This window comes from Monodon monoceros, unplaced genomic scaffold, assembly GCF_005190385.1.
Source record: "Monodon monoceros isolate NGI ecotype Baffin Bay Population unplaced genomic scaffold, NGI_Narwhal_1 Super_Scaffold_21, whole genome shotgun sequence".
In the NCBI taxonomy this organism is placed as follows: domain Eukaryota; kingdom Metazoa; phylum Chordata; class Mammalia; order Artiodactyla; family Monodontidae; genus Monodon; species Monodon monoceros.
Window position 1 is genome coordinate 77,771,613 of NW_021703778.1, and position 23,279 is coordinate 77,794,891.

General features: G+C 34.6%; 1 protein-coding gene across 8 annotated transcripts in view; it reads left to right on the forward strand.

The window, feature by feature from the left end:
* The window catches only part of PEAK1 (pseudopodium enriched atypical kinase 1), a 296,325-nt gene that overhangs the window by 125,596 nt on the left and 147,450 nt on the right, over nt 1-23,279 (forward strand). For all 8 annotated transcript variants that reach the window (XM_029236367.1, XM_029236369.1, XM_029236366.1 and 5 more), the window contains one exon: nt 6,023-6,104. The gene's annotated coding sequence lies outside the window, so the exon portion shown is untranslated. The remainder of the gene's footprint in view (nt 1-6,022; nt 6,105-23,279) is intronic.

Consider the following 23,279-nt stretch of genomic DNA (forward strand, 5'->3'; position numbering starts at 1 on the left):
AATTTTGTAGCTTTCCTTTAATGGACATTTAACATACACACTATGGTACACAGTGGTATAATGAATCCCCATCACCACCTAACTATAATAGTAATTGGCCAACCTTGTGCATTCTCGTACTTTCTCTGTTAATAATTAGAACTTAACTTAAGGAATTCTGTAATAGAAGTATGTGAAAATACTGTGGAAGAACAGGCAAGACTGACTAACTTGGCCTGAGGTGGAGATAGAGGCTTATCAGGAAAGACTTCACGGAGGAGGTACCATCAGCAGAAGCCTTAAGGGCAGGTAGAAAATGGAAGACAGAAGATTGCTAGTGAAATTTATAACATGCATAAAGGGCCTTTAAAAAGTATGATATATTCAAATAATGGGAAATAAATTATCATGGCTAGAATATACAGTTTATCAGAGAAGCGTGTCAATAGGTGAGTCTAAAAAGATGGTTTGGTGTCAAGTCATAAAAGAACGTGTATACCATACCAAGAAGTCTCAAGCTCATCTTATAGGTACAAGAGAGTGTAATTAGGTTTGGAAAAATAACACTGACAATAATATCACCTGTGATTCTGGGGTAGAAGATAGAGAGGGAAGACAGTAAACTGTGCCAATGGTCCAAATGATAGAAAGGCATTTAGTGATAACTGTAGTGGGGTTGGGCAGGGGGGAGATAACTTTAAGAGATATTTCAGAGGAAGAATCAACATGATTTACTCCCTGGCTAGGGTGGAGAAGGGAGTCAGAGTCACAATGAGTAGATGAGATGGTGCTATCATTGGAGAAGTAATATAGCAGAAGACAGGTTTAGGGTAGGTGCAGAAGATGAGCTTGGTCTTTTAAGTTTGAAGTGCTGGTAGGACATTCAGGTAGATGTATCTGGTGTGCCAAAAGGAAATATAGGACTGGACCTTAGGGGAGTCTCAAACCAGAGAGTCCCATAACTTGTCTTTCCTGCCAGATGTCATATATCACATCATTCATATGTGTGTGTACCTATACACACACACATATGTAAATATATATACACATTTGATCCTCATTATTCATGGATTCCATATTTGCAAATTCACTTACTTGCTAAGATTTAAACTCCCAAATCAGTAATTGTCGTGCTTTCACAATCATTTGCAGACATAGGCAGAGTGGCAAAAAAATTGAGATGCCTGATGTGTACATTCTCAGCTGAGGTTGAGCAAGGTGACATCTTGCCTTCTTATTTCAACTCACGTACTATAAAGAAGCATCCTTTTTGCCATCTCCTTAGTGCCATGTTTTTCACATTTTTATGCTTTTTTGGGGGGTGATTTCACTGTTTAACATGGCCTCCAGATATTGTGCTGAAGTACTGTGTAGTGTGCTTAAGCACAAGAAGGTTGTGATGTGCCTAATGGCGAAAGGAAGTGTGTTAGAGAAGCTTTTGTTCAGTTATGAGCTGTGCTGTTGGCTGTGAGTTCGATTTTAACGAATCAACAGTATATATTAAATAAGGTATCTCTTAACAGAAGTACACATTAAAAAAAAACTTACATATTGATAGGTTGATAAAATGTTGTAAGCAGAGGCTTGCAGGAACCTAACTCTGTGTTTCCCATTTCCTAGAAGCAATGGAAGCACAGTATTCACCAATTCAGTGTTCACAGAAACTTTATAGAACCTAACTACCACACATAGCAAGAACCGACTGTGTGTGTATAAAATCTACTCTTTTATGAATAATCCTTACACTTGTACAGTACAGACATTAGTCCCAATGTATGCTTGAGATTATGGTCCCAAGAAATATATATCTCTCTTTTCTTGTTGAAAAAATAAATCCATATCAGACAAAAACAGTTTGCTCTTGCAGATGGATGATTCCATATTCCCTAAGCCAATGGTCTTTTCACAAAACAGAATATTAAAGAAATATAGGTGACATTGACTGACAGCATCTTAAATGATCATTTACAGCACACTTGAGCATAACATGTTCATCACCATCATATTGGTAGGCTGCCAGTTTCTTTTATAGCTTGATGTTTTTCTCTTTAGCAGACTTGCAACATTTTCAGTGTCTATTCTCTTAGAAAAATTTATTTTACAGTGATGTTCATGTGTGAGGGGATTTCATTATCCAAGACTAGTGTTTGTGCATTCATATCTGTCAATTTGCTTAAATACAACAGCTCAAAAGGATTTTTTTTAACCTGTTATTCATGAATGTTAGTTCATATCAGTAGGGGTGTTTTAAAATGGCAGGTATGATGTGAGAGTGAGAATCATCCATCTCTTCTGTCATAACATCAGTGTTATGTTGAAAATTAACATTCAGCTTTGTATCTCTCTTTTTACTGTCTGCAAACCTGAAAGCAGGGAATTGGCATTTACAGTCAAGGACAAGAAGACATACAACTCCATGCAAATGATTTTTAAGCTCCGAAGTGCTTCTGTGCTTATTTACATATATCTGTTTTCTAATCACCTTTCCTCTTGATATAGAAGATGTGCCTAGGGTTGTTATTATCTTATACAGCTATATTGTCAAGTATATAAAATAACAATGATACAATGATACAGACATCCACTTAGAGATGCTTCAGCTTGGGGTGGCTGATTTAATTGTTTTATTTATTCCTCTAACGTGATCCTCTTCTGACTATTGTGTGGTTTTCTAGTTAATATATTAGGGTGAGTCTTCTCTGTTTTTACTGCAAGCAGTAGATTTTGTGTCATGAAGTATAGTTCAGGGATAACAACATTTTTTTCCTCTTCTTATTCATGGTAGATAACCTTAATCTTCACTCTTCATATGGGAATACCTCATACATCTGTTCTTCTGTACTATGACTAGTGTATTTAAGTTTCAGGATTGATATTCTTTGATTCTGCATTCAGAAAGCAAAATATTTACAGTTGAATTCCTCTGTGAATTGGCATTAAGCTTACTATATTTTCATTTTCCCCTGCTGATTTGGAGCAACCTAATGTTCTAATATTAAAGATTATTTAATGAGATTGACTAGCCCTTGAACTAAATGAAAGAGAGAGTCTGTGTTACCTTATTCCAATTTCAGTAAACTATTGTGCCATATAGAGATATGTTATAATTTCAGGATTTTATGTAAAGTTCTTCAGTACATGCTAATTAAATGAGAGTATCTCCTCAAACTTATAAAAATGCAAGAGATTAACTAAAAGATGAAAACATCTTTCTAAACTAATATCTCTTTAATTGAAGTAGAGGGTAGTGTCTGTAAATGGCAACTACATCATACAGTTTCAGAGAAAACTGTTTCAAAATCTTTGGTGATTTATTGGTTGTGTCTCTAAATTTTTTTATATGGATGGCTACATTCGTGAGTTTATATCTGCTGTTTACTATCCCTCCAGTCTTGTCTTACACGTCTCCTCTAAATGTGTCCATTTCCATCTCTGTTTTACTCACTCAAATACTTTAATTTCCTTTCTTCAACAATCTGAACTATTACTCCTCGTATCCCTAGATCAAGACTTTTTTCCAAAGAAACACTGAAATCCATCTCGTTGCCCTTCTCACTGGCTTGATATGTACAAATTATTTGCTGTTTGTTGTTAGTTTTCTTAGTTTCAGTTCCGTTTAACAAATATCTCCTGAGTGCCTGTTGTGATAATGCGTGAGCTTGGTGGGGGAGGGAAGTATACTCTGGAAGCTTCCCAGAGAAGATGATCTTGGACCTGAATCTTGAAGAACAAGTAAGAATTTCCTATTCATGGAAGAAGTGTAGGTTTATATCAACAAAGAGAACAGCGTGAAGCTTGACAAATAGTTCAGTATGGCCGTAGTGTGATGAAGTGGGAGATAGGAAATGAAGCTGAAGAGATAGGCATGAGCCAGGTCATTGAGGACTTTATATGTCATACTTGGGCATTTATTTTTTGGGTGAACTTGGACTTTATTCTGTGGATAATAGACAGCTGTTGAAGGGTTTGACATACTCACGGTGTGGCAAGATTTTCATTTTAGAGTGATCATTTTGGCAGGAGTATGGTAAATGATTTTGAGGTAGGGTAAGAGTAGAGGTGGGTAGACCAGTTAGATTACTGATTTAGTCATATTGAGAGATAATGCCCTGGATTTGGATACTATTAATAGGGATGAATTGAGGACATAGACATGGAAGGTGTTTAGAGTAGAAATGAATCAGACATTTAAAGTGATTGGTGAAATGTGAGATTACCGTTGGACTTTGATTTGAGTGTCTAAGTGGCTGTTAATAACTATAGCAGGGAATTTAAAGAAGGAATAGATGTTAGGAAAAGTTTTTAATGTATTTTACTATGGTACTTTCAGTTGGAAACATACAGAAGACAACAAGATATAGGAGTCTGATGCTCAGGTGAAAGGTCAGGATTAGAGGTATTCATGTGAGGGTCCTCTCAGTCCTGGTGGGAGTACAGAGAATATGGGTAGAGTATGAAGTGGGCAGAAAGCTGAGCCCTGAGGGGAAATGAGAAAGGAACCCAAGAAGGAAACTGAGAAGGAAAAAAACTCTGTGTCTTTGTCTAGTTTCCCTTGAAAGGAGAACAACTTTATCCTTTTTGTATCCTCGGTAACACCTTGAATAATATAGTATAGATACTCAGTAAATGTTTGCTAGTTATTTTGTTTAGCTGGAAAGCATCTCATTTACTTTGAGATTTTATTTAATATTTTACCCAATTCCATGACTTGACAAGAAATATTTTAAAATTCATATCATTTCCTGAGCACCTACTATGTACCTAGGCACTGTGTTAAATACTTTATGCATATTATCAGATTTTATCCTTAAAATAATCCTACAACGGTAGGTTTTATTATTTCCATTTTGTTTTGAAGAACCTGAGGATAAGAAAGATTAAATGACTTGATCAACTTTTTCACATGTCCAAATTTCATTTTCTTAACCATCAATGATGATCTATTATGTGTTTAGACCAAACGACCATTTGAAAGTCAATTCTGGTTCCATTGTGATAATTACTCTGACCCAGAGGCACTGACTTATACTAAATTTTGCACTGTCAGTCTTATGTGGATTAGCATGGTAGTTGGACACCTCTCTGTTCCTGAGTGCAGTAAGACTTTACCTAATTCTTTTTAACTTTCTGGGGGACTATTTTTTCATTTTTCTATTAGCAGTTTGCATTAGATGACTGCTAAATTGCTTAAGGTTCTAAAATCCTATAAGTCCATTATTTTGAAAAACTCAGAAACAGAGGTTGCTTAGCATCTGCTAACAGGTTTTAGAGATCTATAGGATAATGACTGTGTTTCATGACTCAGCTAAAATTATATGCAAAATTTGATGCACGTATGTGCATTTTTCTGGGCATCAATTCATAGTTTTCTTCAGATTCTCATAGTTGTGTATACCTCACCACTCACCCTTCACTCAAAAGATTAAGTATAGCTCTAGAAGTATTTTTGCATACTGTAATTAACTACAGTGCTTTGTGCAATCCTTTTCTGAGTAGTTTAAGTCATCTTTAACAAAGCATTGTTATTCATTGAAAGTAATTTTTGAGGTAAGGATACTTTTTGGCTATTTAGACCTGTAGTATTTTCTAAAGTAAAACACCTCTTGGTTATTTTATCTCTTAAAAACAAGTCCATTAAATAGAATGAGTATTGGCTTATGGTAAGTACTGTCTTATAGTAAATTTTATTTTATTTTATTTTTAACATCTTTATTGGAGTATAATTGCTTTACAATGGTGTGTTAGTTTCTGCTTTATAACAAAGTGAATCAGCTATATATATACATATATCCCCATATCTCTTCCATCTTGCATCTCCCTCCCACCCTCCCTATCCCACCCCTGTAGGTGGTCACAAAGCACGGAGCTGATCTCCCTGTGCTATGTGGCTGCTTCCCACTAGTTATCTATTTTACATTTGGTAGTATATATATGTCCATGCCACTCTCTCACTTCGTTATGGTAAATTTTAAAATGCTCAGTTTTAAAGTGTGAGTCAAATGACCTTCACTAATAAACATTCCCCACTTTGCTCTTCCTGTAGGAAAAGAATATTTGAGGTCCATTCCTCAGGAAAGAAAAGGAAGCAATGACATAATGCCTAGAGTTGGTGCCAGTTAAACTGGGTTTGTACTTTTTCTTTTCTTAATGTAACACATTTATTCTAATCTTGAATCTCTTTTTTTTTTTTTAATCTCCTGCCTTATTCCAACAACAGAACTTATAATTTTGAACTTTGCCTTAGTATGGAAGAGACAAAGATGAATAAGATAGGCCCCTTTCTAGGTATTTGTGATGTCTGTTAATATGAACAACAGAATCATAAAAAGCTAGATAAAAGTCACATTTTCAGATAAGAAGCTTGAGAAGTCTGGTAAATTGCTCAAGGTAAAAAAGCTATTAGATAGTCAGTCAAGGATTCAAACTCAGATTTGTTGACTCCAAACCCCATTTACCTTCCATTTTGTCACACTGCTTCATTTTATTTAGGTTTAGTTGTACAACTGCTTATAACTGAATTTGAGGACCAGGGCCCCATATATTTAATTTAATAAATATTTATGATAAAGTAAAAGGAGAGGAAACAGTCTCTATTCTCCTAAAGCTTAGAAGATTAGAGAAGGAAACTAATATTTGTAGAGCACTTAGTATGTGCCAGACACTGTCATAGGGTCTTAACATGAGCTAGATCACTTAATTCACAACAGCCAGGTGACATACTTGGTATTATCCCTGTTTTAAAGAAACAGGAAGAGACTGAAGCTCAGAGAAATAAATTGCCCAAAATCACATAGCTAGTAAGTAACAAAAGCAGAATTAAAACTCTGTACTGTGAAAGGTTAGGTAGGATTTACATCATACCTATTGACTTAAAATTGAATATCACACAAACCAACTGAATAGCTGGACAGTTTGATCTAAGCTCCTTTTGCTATTAGTGACATTTGTAAACATTTTTAATTGGACTATTATTAGTTAAGTCATCTTCACCAGAGTAATATTCACATTTTCTTAATAAGCTTTTCATTGTAATCTGTTTGTAAAGATAATTGTTTAAGCTGTGATGAAGAGAGAGTTTAAATTCACAGAATAGTGAACAACATCACATGATAGAAAGGATGTTGAGGTAGGAGTCAGGTCTGAGTCCTTCCTACTCCCAACTTTCCTACTGACTTATGTGATCTGCCAGTCTCTTAGCCTGCTTTTGGACTCATTTTGTGAGATGAGAAGGTTGAGTTAATTGTTCCCTAAGTCTCTTAGAACTATGAAATTATCCCAAGAGTAAGTAGATTTTTTAATGTGATTCATATGTAAATATCAAAGACTTTTTAGAGATGAGAAGTCTTTAGAGATCACCTAACTGAATCGTCCTATATGATAGATGAAGAAACTGAGACCCTTACATTTGTATGACACTTTAAACATCCAGAGCTCTTTCACATACATTAATCTCATACAAGCTTCACCACAGTCTTGTGGATTCAATATCATCATCATCATTGTGCAGATGAGCAGTCGAATTGGTCTAGGGTCCCATAGCTGAGCCTAAACTAAATGACTGACTGTCAACCTAAAGTCTGCCATGCTTCCTTGCTTTAGTGGGATTAATTACATCTTTGTGATGAAGTCCTATTGTGGGAGAAAGCGAGAATTCAATGATTTATGAAACAAATCCAAGCAGGAAAAAGAAACATTCCCTAGTATAAAAGTAGTAATGACTACAGCAGTATAAATAGCAGAAACAAAGAGGGAAGGAGGGGGGCAAAAACTAGGGTCTACAAGTTGATTTAATATTTGTTTTCATTTATTCCTCGATTAGGAGTAGGTATAATTGACTTTTAGTATTTTTGTGTTTATCAATAGTGTACTATTTGAATTGTTTTATCCTCAACAAAGTATTGATAATTCATAGAGAAACCATACTTCGTAATAAAGTACTTGTAAATTGTAGATGAGCTAAGGAGAACTTAAGACAGTTAATTCAAAAGGATATAAGACAAACGAACAAATTCGTGTAGGAAGCTAAATTTTACACGAAATTATTTAATTATTTCATTGCCTTTAGTGATGTGACCTGAATTTTCTTTCCTATTTCCACTCTGTAGCTGTGGAAACATTAACTGTCCCCATGCCAGTGATCCTGCTGTGCAGAACAACAAATTGCTTTACGTTGGTAGCTTTCTGTAAATAATATGTATTTTTTAATTGGAAAGAAAATTATCTTAAAACTAGAATATGGATGTTAGCAGTTATTCTTTTACAGTCTTGACCCCCAATTTCCTTCCTTTAAAAGGAGGTGATTTTCTAGATTACATGATGTGATGGTGCTTTCTCTGTGGAAATGAAAATTCGGTCATTAATAAAATTTCTATTTTTATTCTATATTAAAGTTTTTTATAAACTATAAACTATATTCTATAGAACTAATAAATGGAAGGAGGATCTTCCATATGTTTCTAATCAAATAAAACAATAAAGGATGGAATAGGTACACAACAAAATTGAAAGTAACAGTGTAAGATTTCTTAAGTGTAAGATTTCTTAACTTCTTAACAGTGTAAGATTTCTTAACTTCTCTTAAGTTAGAGAAGAAAAATGTTTTTCCTAAAGTCTTTCTTCCTTAAGAGAATTTTAAATATTCTTTTCCCCTGTTGGCTGACGTTTCTTCCACATGCCCTTCCCTACAGAGCCCCGCCTCGCAACCAGCTCCCATTGTAATGTCATCAGATCCATGGTATCCAGGGAAATGGCATTTGAGGAAAACTTGAATAGACTGGTCTTTAGTTCTCAGTTTTGAATCTGGCCTCAAAACATGCGCAAGGGTTTTTTCAACCACTGCTTTTAAAGCTCTTTAAAGGAAAAAATGAAAAGGCCACTTCACAGTAGTTGATATTTAGGTTTTGTTTTGAGATAACTCAAGAGCTAGTCTCCTGGAAACTTTAAACACCTGACATAAACAGTTTTTTTTTTACTGAATTGTACCTATTATAATATGACTGTCTTGCTTACCCAGACTACAGTGAGTTTTAAGGACTACAGTTAGCTTTTCATTGGCCAGCTGTGATTTAGTGGTCATAATAAAGTTATGATATTGAGCTGAGGACTTTGATTTTTTTTTTTTTTTCTGTGATTTTTGAGTTTCCCTTGTTTGGCTTTAGGGTTAAAGAGCCAGGCTTCCAGGATGGTGCCTCATTCATTTTGAAAGATTCCCTCAGTATACCAGTAGTTCAGAAGACATGGGTTCAATACATTAAGCCTTTTAATTTTTTTATAAAACTACTTCTATAAAGAAATTATTGAAACACTTTTTTTTTTCAGTCTTGTTTACAAATTTGGTAGCACTAAATAAAATGTTCTGCCAGGAGATTGATTCAGTATTAATATATCAATAGATTTGCTTTTTTATATGGGGTTTAGTTTCTGTACCAGGGTACTTTCTAAGAATGAGATAAGTTCTTAATAGATGTATGGAAATTTGAGGAACTCTCAGATCCTTTTCGATGTCATCTTCAGTAAATCTAAGGATGGCAGTGAGGGAAACACAGAGATGTTGGTTTGTGTGTGTGGGTGTATGTATGTGTGTTTGCATGTGTGGTCTCAACACTGAGGAAGTGCGATAAACTTAGATTTGCAGCTTCCTTCTTAAAGGTTAACATGACAGTGGAGTTATAAGGAAATACTGATTAGTTTTCCTTTTCCAAATGTATTGCTATTTAACAGTTATATGTAGCTCAGGACTTATTTTATATCTTAGTATGTATTTTAAAGAATTAAATGAATTGATTCATATTTTTTAAAAAAGAAATGTAGGGCTTCTCTGGTGGCGCAGTGGTTGAGAGTCCGCCTGCCGATACAGGGGACACAGGTTCGTGCCCCGGTCCAGGAGGATCCCACATGCCGCGGAGTGGCTGGGCCCGTGAGCCATGGTCACTGAGCCTGCGCGTCCGGATCCTGTGCTCCGCAGCGGGAGAGACCACAACAGTGAGAGGCCCGCGTACCGCAAAAAAAAAAAAAAAAAAAAAAAAGAAAAGAAATGTAGGTGATAAAGGAGAGTAACAGAATCAGTTGGCCTACATTTGTATTATCAGTTCATCTGTAGTTGCCTGGTTATTTGGATTTATCAGAGAAAAATAGTATCAAGCAAGTGTAGTTAATGGAATATTTGTTGGCATATATATATGCTACTTTTATTTTTCTTATTTCTCAAAGTGAGAAGATTGGATAATTTTTATAAGTATTCAGAAATTATTCTGTTGGATGTAATTGAGAGTGTTGTTGAAAATAGATACTCATTTTTTCTCTAGTCTTATTTCTTTTATGAAACCCCATCTCCAAAAAAAAAAAAATTTAAACCAAAGGCCATTTGGGATTGCAACCAGGGTTTTCTATGAACACTGAATTTGAAATTAAAATTGTATGAATTCCCTTGCTGGCTTTGCTCATTCTTATATAGGAACAGAACATTTCAATAGAAATATTTTGTGTTCCTTATTAATTATGAGATAATACAAATTTAACAGAAGCACGGAATAGGAAGCTTTACAGATCATTTAATTATTTCCTTTCATTTTACAAAAAGAAACCAAGGGTTAGGGGGTAAATTGCTTACTCAGCACCAACTAGGTAGTGACAGTAGTAGGAGTAGAATACAGCTCACCCTTGAATAACAGAGGGGTTGATCCAGGTGTCACTTATAGTCAGCCCTCTGTATCTCCATTTCGTCCACATCCACGGATTCAACCAACCATGAACCATGTAGTACTGAAAAATATTGAGTATTGAATTTAGTATTAAAAAATATCTGCATGTAAGTGGACCCATGCCGTTCAAACTAACGTTGTTCAAGGTTCAACTCTTATCTATCAAATAATTGAAGATGGGACTTAAAAGCTGTGATGGGAAAGGATGGTTTTTATTATTGTTGTTTTAAATTTCTACATACAGTAAAATTTACTTTTTTATTAGTTCTGTGAGCTTTAACACATGTACAGATCCATGTAAACTACTGCTACAGACAGGATACAGGTAGATCCATCATCCCAGAAAACTTCAAACTGTCCCTTTTTATTCAAAACCTCTACCTACATTTAAGCCCTAGCAACTACTGATCACCTTAGTTTTGCCTATTCCAGAATGTTGTATAAATGGAACTGTTCACTGTGAGCTCTTTTGTGTGTGGCCTCTTTCTCTCAGCTTAATATTTTTGAGATTCATCCATGTTGTGCGTATAGTGGTTTATTCTTTTTTAAATTTATGAGTAGTATTCCATTGTACAACTACATAACCATTTGTTTAGCCATTCACCTGTTAATGAACATTTGAGTTGTTTCCAGGTTTTAGCTATTATGAATAAAGCTGTTGTGATCGTTTTTTTAAAGAGAAAAGGAAAAAATTTTATTCATACATATTATAGGGACCCCAATAGTGAGCTCCTAAAGTATTCACAAAGGTGATTCACTTCATACTTTGAAATAATTATAGATTCACAGGAAGTTGCAAAGATAGTATCGTACAGAGATGTCCCCTGTACCGTTCACCCAGTTTCTCCTATTAGTTGCATCTTATATAACTATAGAATAATAATACCAAAATCAAGAAATTGATATTGATATAAAGTGAATAATAGTTCTTTGGCATTTTATCACATGTGTACATTCATGTAACCAAGACTGCAATCTCACCAGAAAGATTTCCCTCCTTCTGTCCCTTTATAGTCACACACACACACACACACACACACACACACACACACACACACACCCTTCACCCCTGGAAACCACTAATCTGTTATCCATCTCTATAATTTTGTCATTTCAAGAATGACAATAAAAATGGAATGATATAGTATATATATAAACTTTGAGATTGGCTATTTTCATTTAGCATAATGCCCTTGAGATCCACCCAAATTGTGGTGTGTTCATTCCTTTTTATTGCTGATTTAGTATATTTCATGGTATAGATGTACCACAATTTGTTTAACAATTCACCTATTTTAGGACATTTTAGTTGTTTCCAGTTTGGGTCTGTTGCTAATGAAGGTATTATTGATATGTTAAGAAATAATAAGTCTGCCATTTAATTTTTTGTTTTCTGTTTGTTTCCTCTTTTTCATTTCTCTTTTCCTTTTCCTGCTTTCCTGTGGGTTACTTAAATACTTTTTAGAATTCCATGTTGATTTACTATAGTGTTTTAAAATGTATTTCTTTGTATAACTTTTTCATCATTGCTCTAGATATCACATTGTATATTTATAGCAGATCACAGTCTCCTGTACCACAGTACCACTGGCACTGCTACATTTTACTACTTCAAGCAAAGTGTAGAACCCTTACCTTCCTTTAGTTCCTTTATCCTCCCTCATTTAATTAATATTTTTATGTGTAGATGTATTATTTATAGGTGTATATTATATGCATGCATACATGTATTTTATATTACTTGTTTTAAATATTTCCTTTACATACATTGTGAACCATATCAGACAGTGTTATAATTTTTGCTTAAACAGTCAGGCATAATTTGGAAGACAAGAGGAGAAGAACTCTTACTGTATATATCCATATTTTTACTCTTTTGGGCCTTCTTCCTGATGTTCCAAGATTCCATCTTTTTTCAGTCCCTTTCTATTTAGAGAACTTCCTTTATCCATTCTTTTAGGGCAAGTCTACTAGCAAAAAATTCTCTTAGCTTTCCTTTATCTAAGAATATGTTGATTTTCTCTTCATTCCTTAAGGATATTTTTCTAGAGGAAAAATTCTGGCTTGACAGTTCTTTTTCTTTAAGCACCTGAAAGAGATTGTGCCAGTTCCTTCTGACCTCTATAGCTTTTTATGAGAAATCCACTGATAGTCAAATTGGTTTTCCCCTGTAGGTGAAGGATCATTTTTCTCTTGCTGCTTTTAAGATTTTTTCATTGTCTTTAGTTTTCAGAAATTTGACTATATGTGGTGTGGATTTCTATGGATTTATGCTGTTTGAGATTTATTCAGCTTCTTGAATCTATAGGTTTATGTCTTTTGCCAAATTTGGGAAACTTTTTTCAACCATATTTTTTCCAATATTTTTTCAGCCCTACCCTTTTCTCCTCTACTTCCAAGACTCTGATGACATTAATGTTGGATCTTTTGTTATAATTTCACAGCTCCCTGAAGCTCTGTTCATTTGTATTCAGTCTATGTCTTTTGTTATTTAGATTGGGTAACTTCTGTTGTTTTATCTTCTAGTTCACTGATTCTTTCTTCTGTCCCCTCCATTCTCCTGTTTAGCCCATCCTTTGGCTTTTTAATTTCAGTTCTGTAATTTTATTCTTTGTATCTTCTATTTCTTTGCTAAGACCTTCTGTTTCTTAGACTTTCTATTTTTCATTTGTTTCCAGTGTGTTGTCTCCCTTAAAAATTCTCATTGAAACCTTTTATTGTGGCTGCTTTAAAATCCTTGTGAGATAATTCTTAAATCTTTGTCATCTTGGTATTGGCATCCATTGTTTGTCTTTTCTCATTTATGTTGAGGTTTTCCTGATTTGGGGTATGATGAGTGGTTTTCAGTTAAAACCTGAACATTTTGGGTATTATGTCATGAGACTTTATATTTTATATCAATTTAGCAGGCCTCTTTTGATACTCCCCTGCCAGGGTGAAAGGGTGCTGCCTCATTATTGCCACCTAGAAGTATAAGTTCAGAGTCCCACTTACCCTCCATTGACATCTGGGGAGGAGATGGCTGTACTTCTGGGCAGGGGTGGAAGTTCCAGCTCCCCACTCTAATGACACCAACCCTGCTGGGTAAATACCTAGGAGTGGAATTGTTGGGTTATATGGTAAGTTTTGTTCAACTTTCAAAGAAGGTGTCAAACTTTTTTAAAGTGGTGGTAAAATTTTACATACCTACCAGCAATTTGTGAACATTTTAGATGTTCTAAATTAATGTTATCCTATAGAACTTTCTGCAATAATGAAAATGTTCTATATCAGCACTGTCTAATACTGTAACCACTAGCCACATGTGGCTGTTGAGCAGGTGAAATATGGCTAGTACATCTGAGGAAGTGAATTTTTTATTTTATTCAGTTTATCAATTTAAATTTAAATGGCTACATGTGGCTAGTGGCTGCTGTATTAGAAGGTGAATCAATGCAGCTCTACAGCCTCACCAGTATTTAGGCACCACAGCTGTACGTCCTTACCAATATTTAGAATTGTCAGTCTTTCTAAATTTAGCCATTTAATGAGTGTGAAATGGTATCTTGTGGTTTTAATCATTTAATGTAATTATTTGCCACTTAATTTTTATAATGATTTTTTTGAAATGCAATTATTTTTGTTTGTTGACTTTTTTAAAAAAATATTTATTTATTTATTTTGACTGTGCTGGGTCTTAGTTGCGGCATGCAGGATCTTTAGTTGCAGCATGTGGGTTTCTTAGTTGTGGCATGTGGACTCTTAGTTGTGGCATGCATGCAGGATCTAGTTCCTTGACCAAGGATGGAACCCAGGCCCCCTGCACTGGGAGCGTGGAGTCTTACCCACTGGACCACCAGGAAAGTCCCTATAATGATGTTTTTAAAACAGCAGAAGTTTTTAATTTGATAAAGTATGGTTTATCAGGTGACTGTTTCTATATTTCTTTTTTTTTTATGGTTCATGCTTTTGAATCTTTGTCTATCCTAAAGTCATAAAAACTTTTCCCTGTTTTCTTCTTGAAGCTTTATAGTTTTACATTCTACTCTTAGGTTTATGATGTATTTTCATTTAGTATTTTTACGTATACAAAATCCTGTCATATAAAAGCAAAATTCATTTTTATTCCATATGAATATCCAGTTGTTTCAGCAACACTTGTTGAAAATATTTTCTTTCTGCATTGAGTTACCATGGCACTTCTAAAAATTAATTGACCAAGTATTTTATAGTCTATTTTTGGATTCTCTGTTCAGTTCCAGTTTTCTATATGTTATGATTAGGCTATTACCAAACTATATGGATTGCTGTAAGTTAATGTTAACTCCAGAAATCAGGTATTGTAAGTATTCCTACTTTGTTCTTCATTTTCAAAATTATTTTAATTATTCTGTTCATTTGGATATTCATATACATTTTAGAATCAGCTTGTACATTTCTACAAAAAAAAACTGGGATTTTGATTTAGATTGAATTGAATGTGTAGATGAATTTGCAAAGAATTGCCATATTAACAATTTTGAATCTTCCAATTCATGACTATGTTATATATTTTTATTTATTTCAGTTTTCTGTAATTTGTCTTAGCTTTGTTTTGTAGCTTTCATTTTATAGGTCTTACACATATTTTGTTAGGGATAAACTCAGGTATTTAATTTTGTTTAATGCTATTATAATGGCATTTAAAAATTTTTAAATTTCTAGTTGTTTGTTGATATAGAAATACAATGGATATATGTATATTGAACACAAGTTCTACAGTCTTGCTGAAATCACTATATAGTTTGTATACGCCTTAGGATTTCCTATGCAAATAATTTTGTCTCCTGTAAATAAAGACATTTTAACTTCTTCCTTTCCCATCTTTATGCTTTTCATTTCTTTTTTGTGCCTCCGTATAGCTATGATCTCCAGTATAATGTTGAACAGAACATTTATTATTTATTATTATGTCAGTATTGTACAGATGCCCTTTATCAAATGGTAGTTCTTTTCCATCCTGAGTTTTCTGAAGTTTCTATTATGAATATGTGTTGAAATTTATTAAATATTTTTTCTCTAATGAGAGGATTATGTTGTTTTTCTCCTCTATTCTGTTAATATAGTTAATAACATTGATTTTTTAAAATGTAAAATCAACCTTGTATTTCTTCTTATATATTGCTGAATTTGATTTTGCTATTTTGTTGAAGATTTTTGAAAGTATGTTTATGAGAGATATTGGTGTGTAGTTTTCTCATAATGTCTTTTTCTGGTTTTGGAATCAATCTAATGCTGGCCCTATAAAATCAGTTGAGAAATGTGTCCTCCTCTACTTTCTGGGAGAATTTATGTAGGATTTGCATTACTTCTGTCTTTATATGTTAGATAGGATTTACAGTGAAGCATTGGGGACTGGAGTTTACTTTGTGGGAATATTTTAAATTACAAATTCAATTTCTTTAATAGATACAGTGTTATTTGGGTTATGTATTATTTCCTGAGTCATTATGGTAACGTGTCTTTTAAGGAATTTGTTCATTTCATCATAGTTGTCAAATTTATTGAGATAAAAGCATTCATAGGGACTTCCCTGGTGGCGCAGTGGTTAAGAATCCACCTGCCAATGCAGGGGACACGGGTTCGAGCCCTGGTCCGGGAAGATGCCACGGAGCAGCTAAGCCCGTGCACCACAACTACTGAGCCTGAGCTCTAGAGCTCGTGAGCCACAACTACTGAGCCCATGAGCCACAACTACTGAAGTCCGCGTGCCTAGAGCCCGTGCTCCACAACAAGAGAAGCCACCACAATGAGAAGCCCGTGCACTGCGACGAAGAATAGCCCCCGTTCGCCGCAGCTACAGAAAGCCTGTGCACAGCAACGAAGACCCAACACAGCCAAAAATAAATAAATAACTTAATTTAAAAAAAATCATTCATAAATGGTCTCTTGTTCTTTTAATATTTGTAGACTCTTTAGTAATGTTTCCCCTTTTGTTCCTAATATTGCTGATTTCTGTCTTTTCTCATTCAGTCTAGTTAGAGGTCTGTCAATTACACTTTTTTTTTCAAAGAACCTGTTTTTGGTTTCATTGATATTTCTCTGTTTTTCAGTTATCTATTTCATTGGTTTCTATTCTTTGTTAATTTGTAACTATCTACTTATTTGGTTTAATTTGTAGCCTCTTACCATGGTAGCTTAGATAATTGATTTTAGGTCTTTTCTGCCTAATATATGCATAGAAAACTGTAAATTTCCTCAAAGCATCTTGTTAGCTGCATCAAAAAATTTGATAGGTCAGGTTTCATTTTCATTCATTTCAAAGTATTTTCTAATTTCCCTTGTGGTTTCTGGCACTTAGGTTATTTTAGAAGATGTTAAATTTCTAAATGTTTGGGAATTTTCCAAGTATCATTTTGGTTTTGATTTCTGATTTAATCCCACTGTGCTAAGGGAATATAATATACTATGTGTAGTTTCAATTTTTCAAAATTTATTAAGACTTATTCCTGGTTCAGTAGATGGGCTATCTTGGTGAGTGTTTCATGGGCAGTATAAAAGTTTATATTTTGCTGTTGTTGGTTGAAATGTTCTATAAACATCACAGTTGATAGTGCTGTTCGAGTTTTCTTTATCTTTGCTGGACTTTCAGTGTACCTGTTCTTTTCAGGTACTGAGGGAGGAGTGTTGATGTCTCCAACTGTTTTGGGTGCTTGTTTGTTTCTCCCCTCAGCTCTGTCAGTTTTTGTTTAATGTATTTTGTAGTTCTGGTGTTATGTACATATACATTTAGAATTATTCCATCTTCCAAATGAAGTGATCCCTTGATCATTATGAAATATCCCTCATCATCTCTGATACTATTTTTCTCTTGTCTTCTATCTTCTCTGATATAAATGTGGCTATTTCTTAAGATTTTGGTTTGCATGGTATATCTTCTATCCTTTTATTTTTTAACTATTTCCTTATTTTAGTGTGAGATTCTCATAGCATATATTTGGTTTTGCTTTTTTAATCTGTCTTTTAATTGGAGTATTTAGATAATTTACATTTAATGTATACATTAATGTGGTTAGGTTTATATCTACCATCTTTGCTGTTCTTTTTCTATTAACCATTCCTTTGAATTAATTTTACTTTGAATTCCATTTAATCTTCTCTATTGTTTTTTCCTTTATTGGCTTATTCTTTTTTCTACCTTTTTATTTACTTATTTTAGTGGTTGCTCTAGGATTTGTAATATGCCTATTACTGCATTCTACTATCAAATAATTTTATACCATCTCATATAATGTAGTACATTTATAACAGTATTCTTCCTTTGTCTAACAGTCATCTTTTTCTCTCTGAACTTCATTTTGGCTAGATTTTATTGCTGTGTCTTCAAGTTCACTGATTTCTTTTTTTCTGCAGTGCTTATCTCATCCAGTGAAATTTTCACTTCAGATATTATATATATATTTTATCTCTAGAAGTTCTATTTGGGTCTTTTTGAAAATTCTCCATTTCTCTCTTCCCTGTATTCCTGTTTTCATTTATATGGAGCATATTTATAACACCCTTTCAATGTCTTTGCCTGTTAATTCCACCATGTCTGTCATTTCTGGGTCTCTCTGTGTTGACAGATACTTTTCTGGTTATGGGCCACATTTTCCTACTTCTTTGTATGTCCAGTAATTTTTAATTAAATGTCAGGTATTTGTGAATTTTACGTGTTGAGTTCTTGATTTTGTAGTATTTCTTTAAAGTGTATTGGACTTTTTCCTAATAGGCATTTTAAATTGCATATTAGTTTGATCCTTTCTAGGCTTTCTAGGCTTCCAAGCACCTTTCAGGAGGGTCTAGAGGAACTTTTATTTTAGGGCTACTTTTCCCCTGCTTCTGCACGTGGCCCTTCTGGGGTCATTACTGATAGCCTTGTATATTCAGTGAAGTTTTTCCCCTCTTGCTGGAGGGAACTTGTTGAAATATTGGCCCCATATCAGCTCTGTGAATCCTTTGTCTTAGAACTCCCTGGTAACGTTTTTCCTTAGAAGTTCTTCTTGGCTGGTCTCAAGAAATTTACCCTTCTCATGTACAGGTTTTTATTTAGCTAACTACTCAAGGGAACCCTCATTTAAACTGCTGGAACACTTTCACTGCTCTCTGGAACTCTACCCCATAAATTCTAGCTACCTTGGCCTCCTTGTACTTTTTTCTCCATCTCCTCAACGTCAACAAGATTGCCAGACTCTATTTGGGTTCTTCCTCCTATACTGGAGTAGTAAATTGCTTCCTGGCTGAGAGCCTTGGGTGATGGTAGGGCTCGCCTTATTTGTTTCCCTTTTCTCAGGGATCACAGTCCTGCACTGCTAGTGTCTGAAAATAGTCCTCTCCTATATTTTATACGGTGTTCTAGTTGTTTGCAGTGAGAGGATTACTCTGGACTTTTTACCCCCTCATGCCCTCAGAAGCAGAATCATTCTAGAATGAGTTTTAATGCTAACACTTTTACAAAATTGTGAAGCTCTCAAGCAGTTATTATTTTTTACATAACTTTTAACCATTTATTCACTTTTTCCTCAGTATTGTTATAAAGATCTTGTATCGACTCTAGGAACTATTATTTATTTTTCAATTCAGGGAGCCCATTACAAACTTTAAATCAGAAGCTGACCCAAAGAAAATAATTTATCATACCTAAGAAATCTCACAAGTCGGGAAAATGGATTTTCGAGTATACAAAAATTCTCTCAATATTATGGAATAGTCATTTTAAATATAAAATTATTATTTAATATTTCATTAGAAACATGAAAGACTTGGAATGAAATACTTGGAGATAAGGAAAAAATGAACCATTTGATCTAGTGTTAAAATATAAGACCTATCATTTTAGAGCATAACCATGTGAGTATATGTACTTTATATCAGGAACCGGCAAATGTTATCTGGAAAGGGCCAGATAGTGTATATTTTAGACTTTGTGGGCCATACAGCCCTTGTTGCACCCACTCAGCTAATCCTTTGTAGTACAAAAGCAGCCTTAGATGATTTTTTTTTTTTTTTTTTTTTTTGCGGTATGTGGGCCTCTCACTGTTATGGCCTCTCCCGTTGTGGAGCACAGGCTCCGGACGCGCAGGCTCAGCGGCCATGGCTCACGGGCCTAGCCGCTCTGCGGCATGTGGGATCTTCCCGGACCGGGGCATGAACCCGTGTCCCCTGCATTGGCAGGCGGACTCTCAACCACTGCGCCACAAGGGAAGCCCCTTAGATGATACATTTTTAAATGTGCTAGCTGTGTTCTGATAAAACTTTATCTATAAAAATGAAATTTGATTTTCATATTATTTTTATGCCTCAAAATATTTTATTTTGATCTTTTTTTCCTGCTATTTAAAAATGTAAAAACTACATTCTTACCTTGCAGGTCATACATAAACAGGTGGCTGGTCAGACTTGGCCCCTGGGTCACAGTTTGACAGTCCCTGCTCTATGTGAATTAAAAGCTCCCAAGTGAGCGGTAGGATTCCTGTTGGACTGTTGTGTTTTCATTCTAAGTAATGCTTTTACTTAGGGAACTAAATAAATAGTTCCCTACTATTAAATTAAATAGCAAAGAAAATAAGATCACACAGTACTGAGCCTGTAGGGCTTTGATAGATTTTAAAATGTCAAAGGTTATATCAGAGGTTCCTCAGTTAATGGGGAATTGGGGCTAATGTCCAGTTTATCTTACTCTCAAACTGGCACCTTTTCTCTTTTTAATTATGCAAGGTTAAATTCCTTCCTTCCTATTTTGTTTCAATATGCCTATCTTATTAATGTTTTAAAATTGGCATATATGTATCCTAAATTTATTTATTTTGTGATGAAGTTGCCCTGGTACTCATAAACAAAATGCCCCCCCGCCCCGCACCAGCATTATATCATTTTTAACTTCATGCTGTCCCCACTTACAGGATCTAGGGATTTTTCTTCTTAGTTCACAATTTTGAGAATACAGCCTCTTCTCTTCATCATCTTTGCTTCTGTATTGTCTTCCACATAACCCTGTTAGCCAGTTAGAACACAAAACACATTTCAAAGCATATTCTCTTTTTCTACCTGTTGTAGCTTAGCATACTAGTCAGGCCCCTCTTAGAATACTCAGAATTTGTCTAATATGTAAAGCAGTGTCGATATATACAGTCTATGACTTTGTTCGGTGTTATGTTCACACAGTTAACTCGAGCCACACTTGAATGATTATGTAGTTTGTATTCTCTAATAAGTGTATTTTCCTTCCTTAAGGTATATAATTGAAGTTGTTCTTTGGCAATACGCAAAATCCAGTGCTGTGGAAGTTCTAGAAGAGAGGGCTTGAATTTAGGTATATGCTGCTGTTGCCTCAGTGAGTGGGTAGTAACATAGCTGCATATAGTCATTCATTCAGGGGATACTTTTTCTGCCTACATGTCTTCATGATGTTTCCCCAACACACTAGTACACCATCCAGGAGAAAAGCAAACAGAAAACAAAAAAACCAAAAAAGAAAAAAAAACCAGGCAATTTATTTCTTTTTACATGCAGAGAGAGAATAACCTTTGTTTTCAAATATAAAATAAAAATAAGGATTGGTTCTGAAAGAAGCTATGAAGTAATAGAAAATCATCATCCAAAGAGAATTTGCCTAGTTACTTTAAAAAAAGTTATGAATTTTTAAGAAATTTTTTACACAAATTTCATTATTTTGATAATTTAGAAACTTTTCCCCATGAGTATTATAAGCTTATTCCTATCTTAATGACGTGTATGCCCTATGTCTGGAAGATGCTTCCCCTAAACTTTTCCATTTCTGGCTCATTTCAACTTGAACATCATCTCTTCAGAGGGCCTTCCTTGATACACTGTCTAAAACAGCACCTCTACCTTCCCAGTCTCTAACACCCAGTTTTATTTTCTTCAAAGCACTTATCACCATCTGAAATTAGTTTATTTATTTATTTGTCTCTTTCTGTATTAAAACAGTAAGCTCTCTGAGGTGAGAGATCTTGCCTTCCCTATTATCTATCTGTACTACCCAGAACATTTTCTTTCATATAGTAGGCCTTAAGTATGTAATTTCTATGTGGCTGGAAGGATGGATAATTGAAAGTATGTCTAATGCATGATCTGTAGGAATATTTGATAGGCTCACATGTATTGTGAGCCACCAAGAAAGAATACAGTGAGTAACTTTACCCAAATTTATTTCACTGTAGAACTACTTTTTCTTTAAGCATTTAGCTGTATTAGACTTCCACAGAAGACATTTTGGAAATGTGACAGATGTACTGATATATTTACTTGTTTTTTTCCTTTTATATTATAATAATTTCAAACTTATATACAAATTGTAAGAATAGTACAGATAATTTTTCCTAAATCACTTGAGTGTAAGTTGCTGACATTATACTGCATCACCTCTGAATTCTTTAGAGTACATTTCCTACAAAGACATTCTGCCACGTAACCAGGATAAAATAATCACAATCAGGAATTCAGTGTTGATAGGTTACTACCATCTAACCTACAACCCTGTTCAAGTCATGCCAGTTGTTCTGGAATTCATTGGTGAGCATCCCTAGGAAGGAGGGAGGCACAGAGTAGGCAGCCTCAAAATCTGCATATGTCTTTTCCTTTCATATCTTTGATCACTAAGTTCATATGTGTAGAGGAGACTCTGTAGAGCCTAGTGGAAAGTAATAGCTGACATGGGAAGTTGTTGAGGTGATATTTCAGATTTGGAGTTTGAGTTCTACCAAACACATCAGAATAAAGCGTTCAGAAAAAGACTATTTTGGGGACTGAGAGGAAAGGAATGCAGGGTGGATTATGGAAGGATAACCAATCACTGCATTAGGAAAGAGTGAGGAGATGTATGTTCTCATTTCAGTTTTTCCACTAACCAACACTTACCCATGGGAAATCACTTCACTTCTCTATCAGTACTTTTCTAGGTTATCAGTATTTGTATATCCATAAGTTCAATTTCTTTTCATATTCAAATTTCAAAATAAAATAGGCATTAATTGCATTTTTCTTCTGTAAAGACTTATAATGGAAAGAAGACTAATTTTGCCACTCTTTATGTGATACTGGGCATCATCATTTCATCTATTTATTGGTGATCTATATATATTTTTTCTTGGTAATATTTCTCCTACATGCTGCTCATCATTGTTATGTACCACATGAAGTGGTGGATTTAAGCACTGTAAGAACATTGGGTATTGTTTTCATCATGAATAACCCAGCTGTGTCAGAGTTAGATATTGTTTGATGTTGCACAAAGAAAAACGTCCTTTTTAAAATGCTTTTTTGTTTCTTAAAATTTATTGAGAGGTTCAGTTCTACAGTATGTAAGCACAGTCATGAATCATTTAAAAGTGATCACATTGAAGACCGTAATTCAAAGAGTCATGTACCACAATGTTCATTGCAGCTCTATTTACAATAGCCAGGACATGGAAACAACCTAAGTGTCCATCGACAGATGAATGGATAAAGAAGATGTGGCACATATATACAATGGAATATTACTCAGCCATAAAAAGAATCAAAATTGTTATTTGTAGTGAGGTGGATAGGCCTAGAGTCTGTGATACAGAGTGAAGTAAGTCAGAAAGAGAAAAACAAATA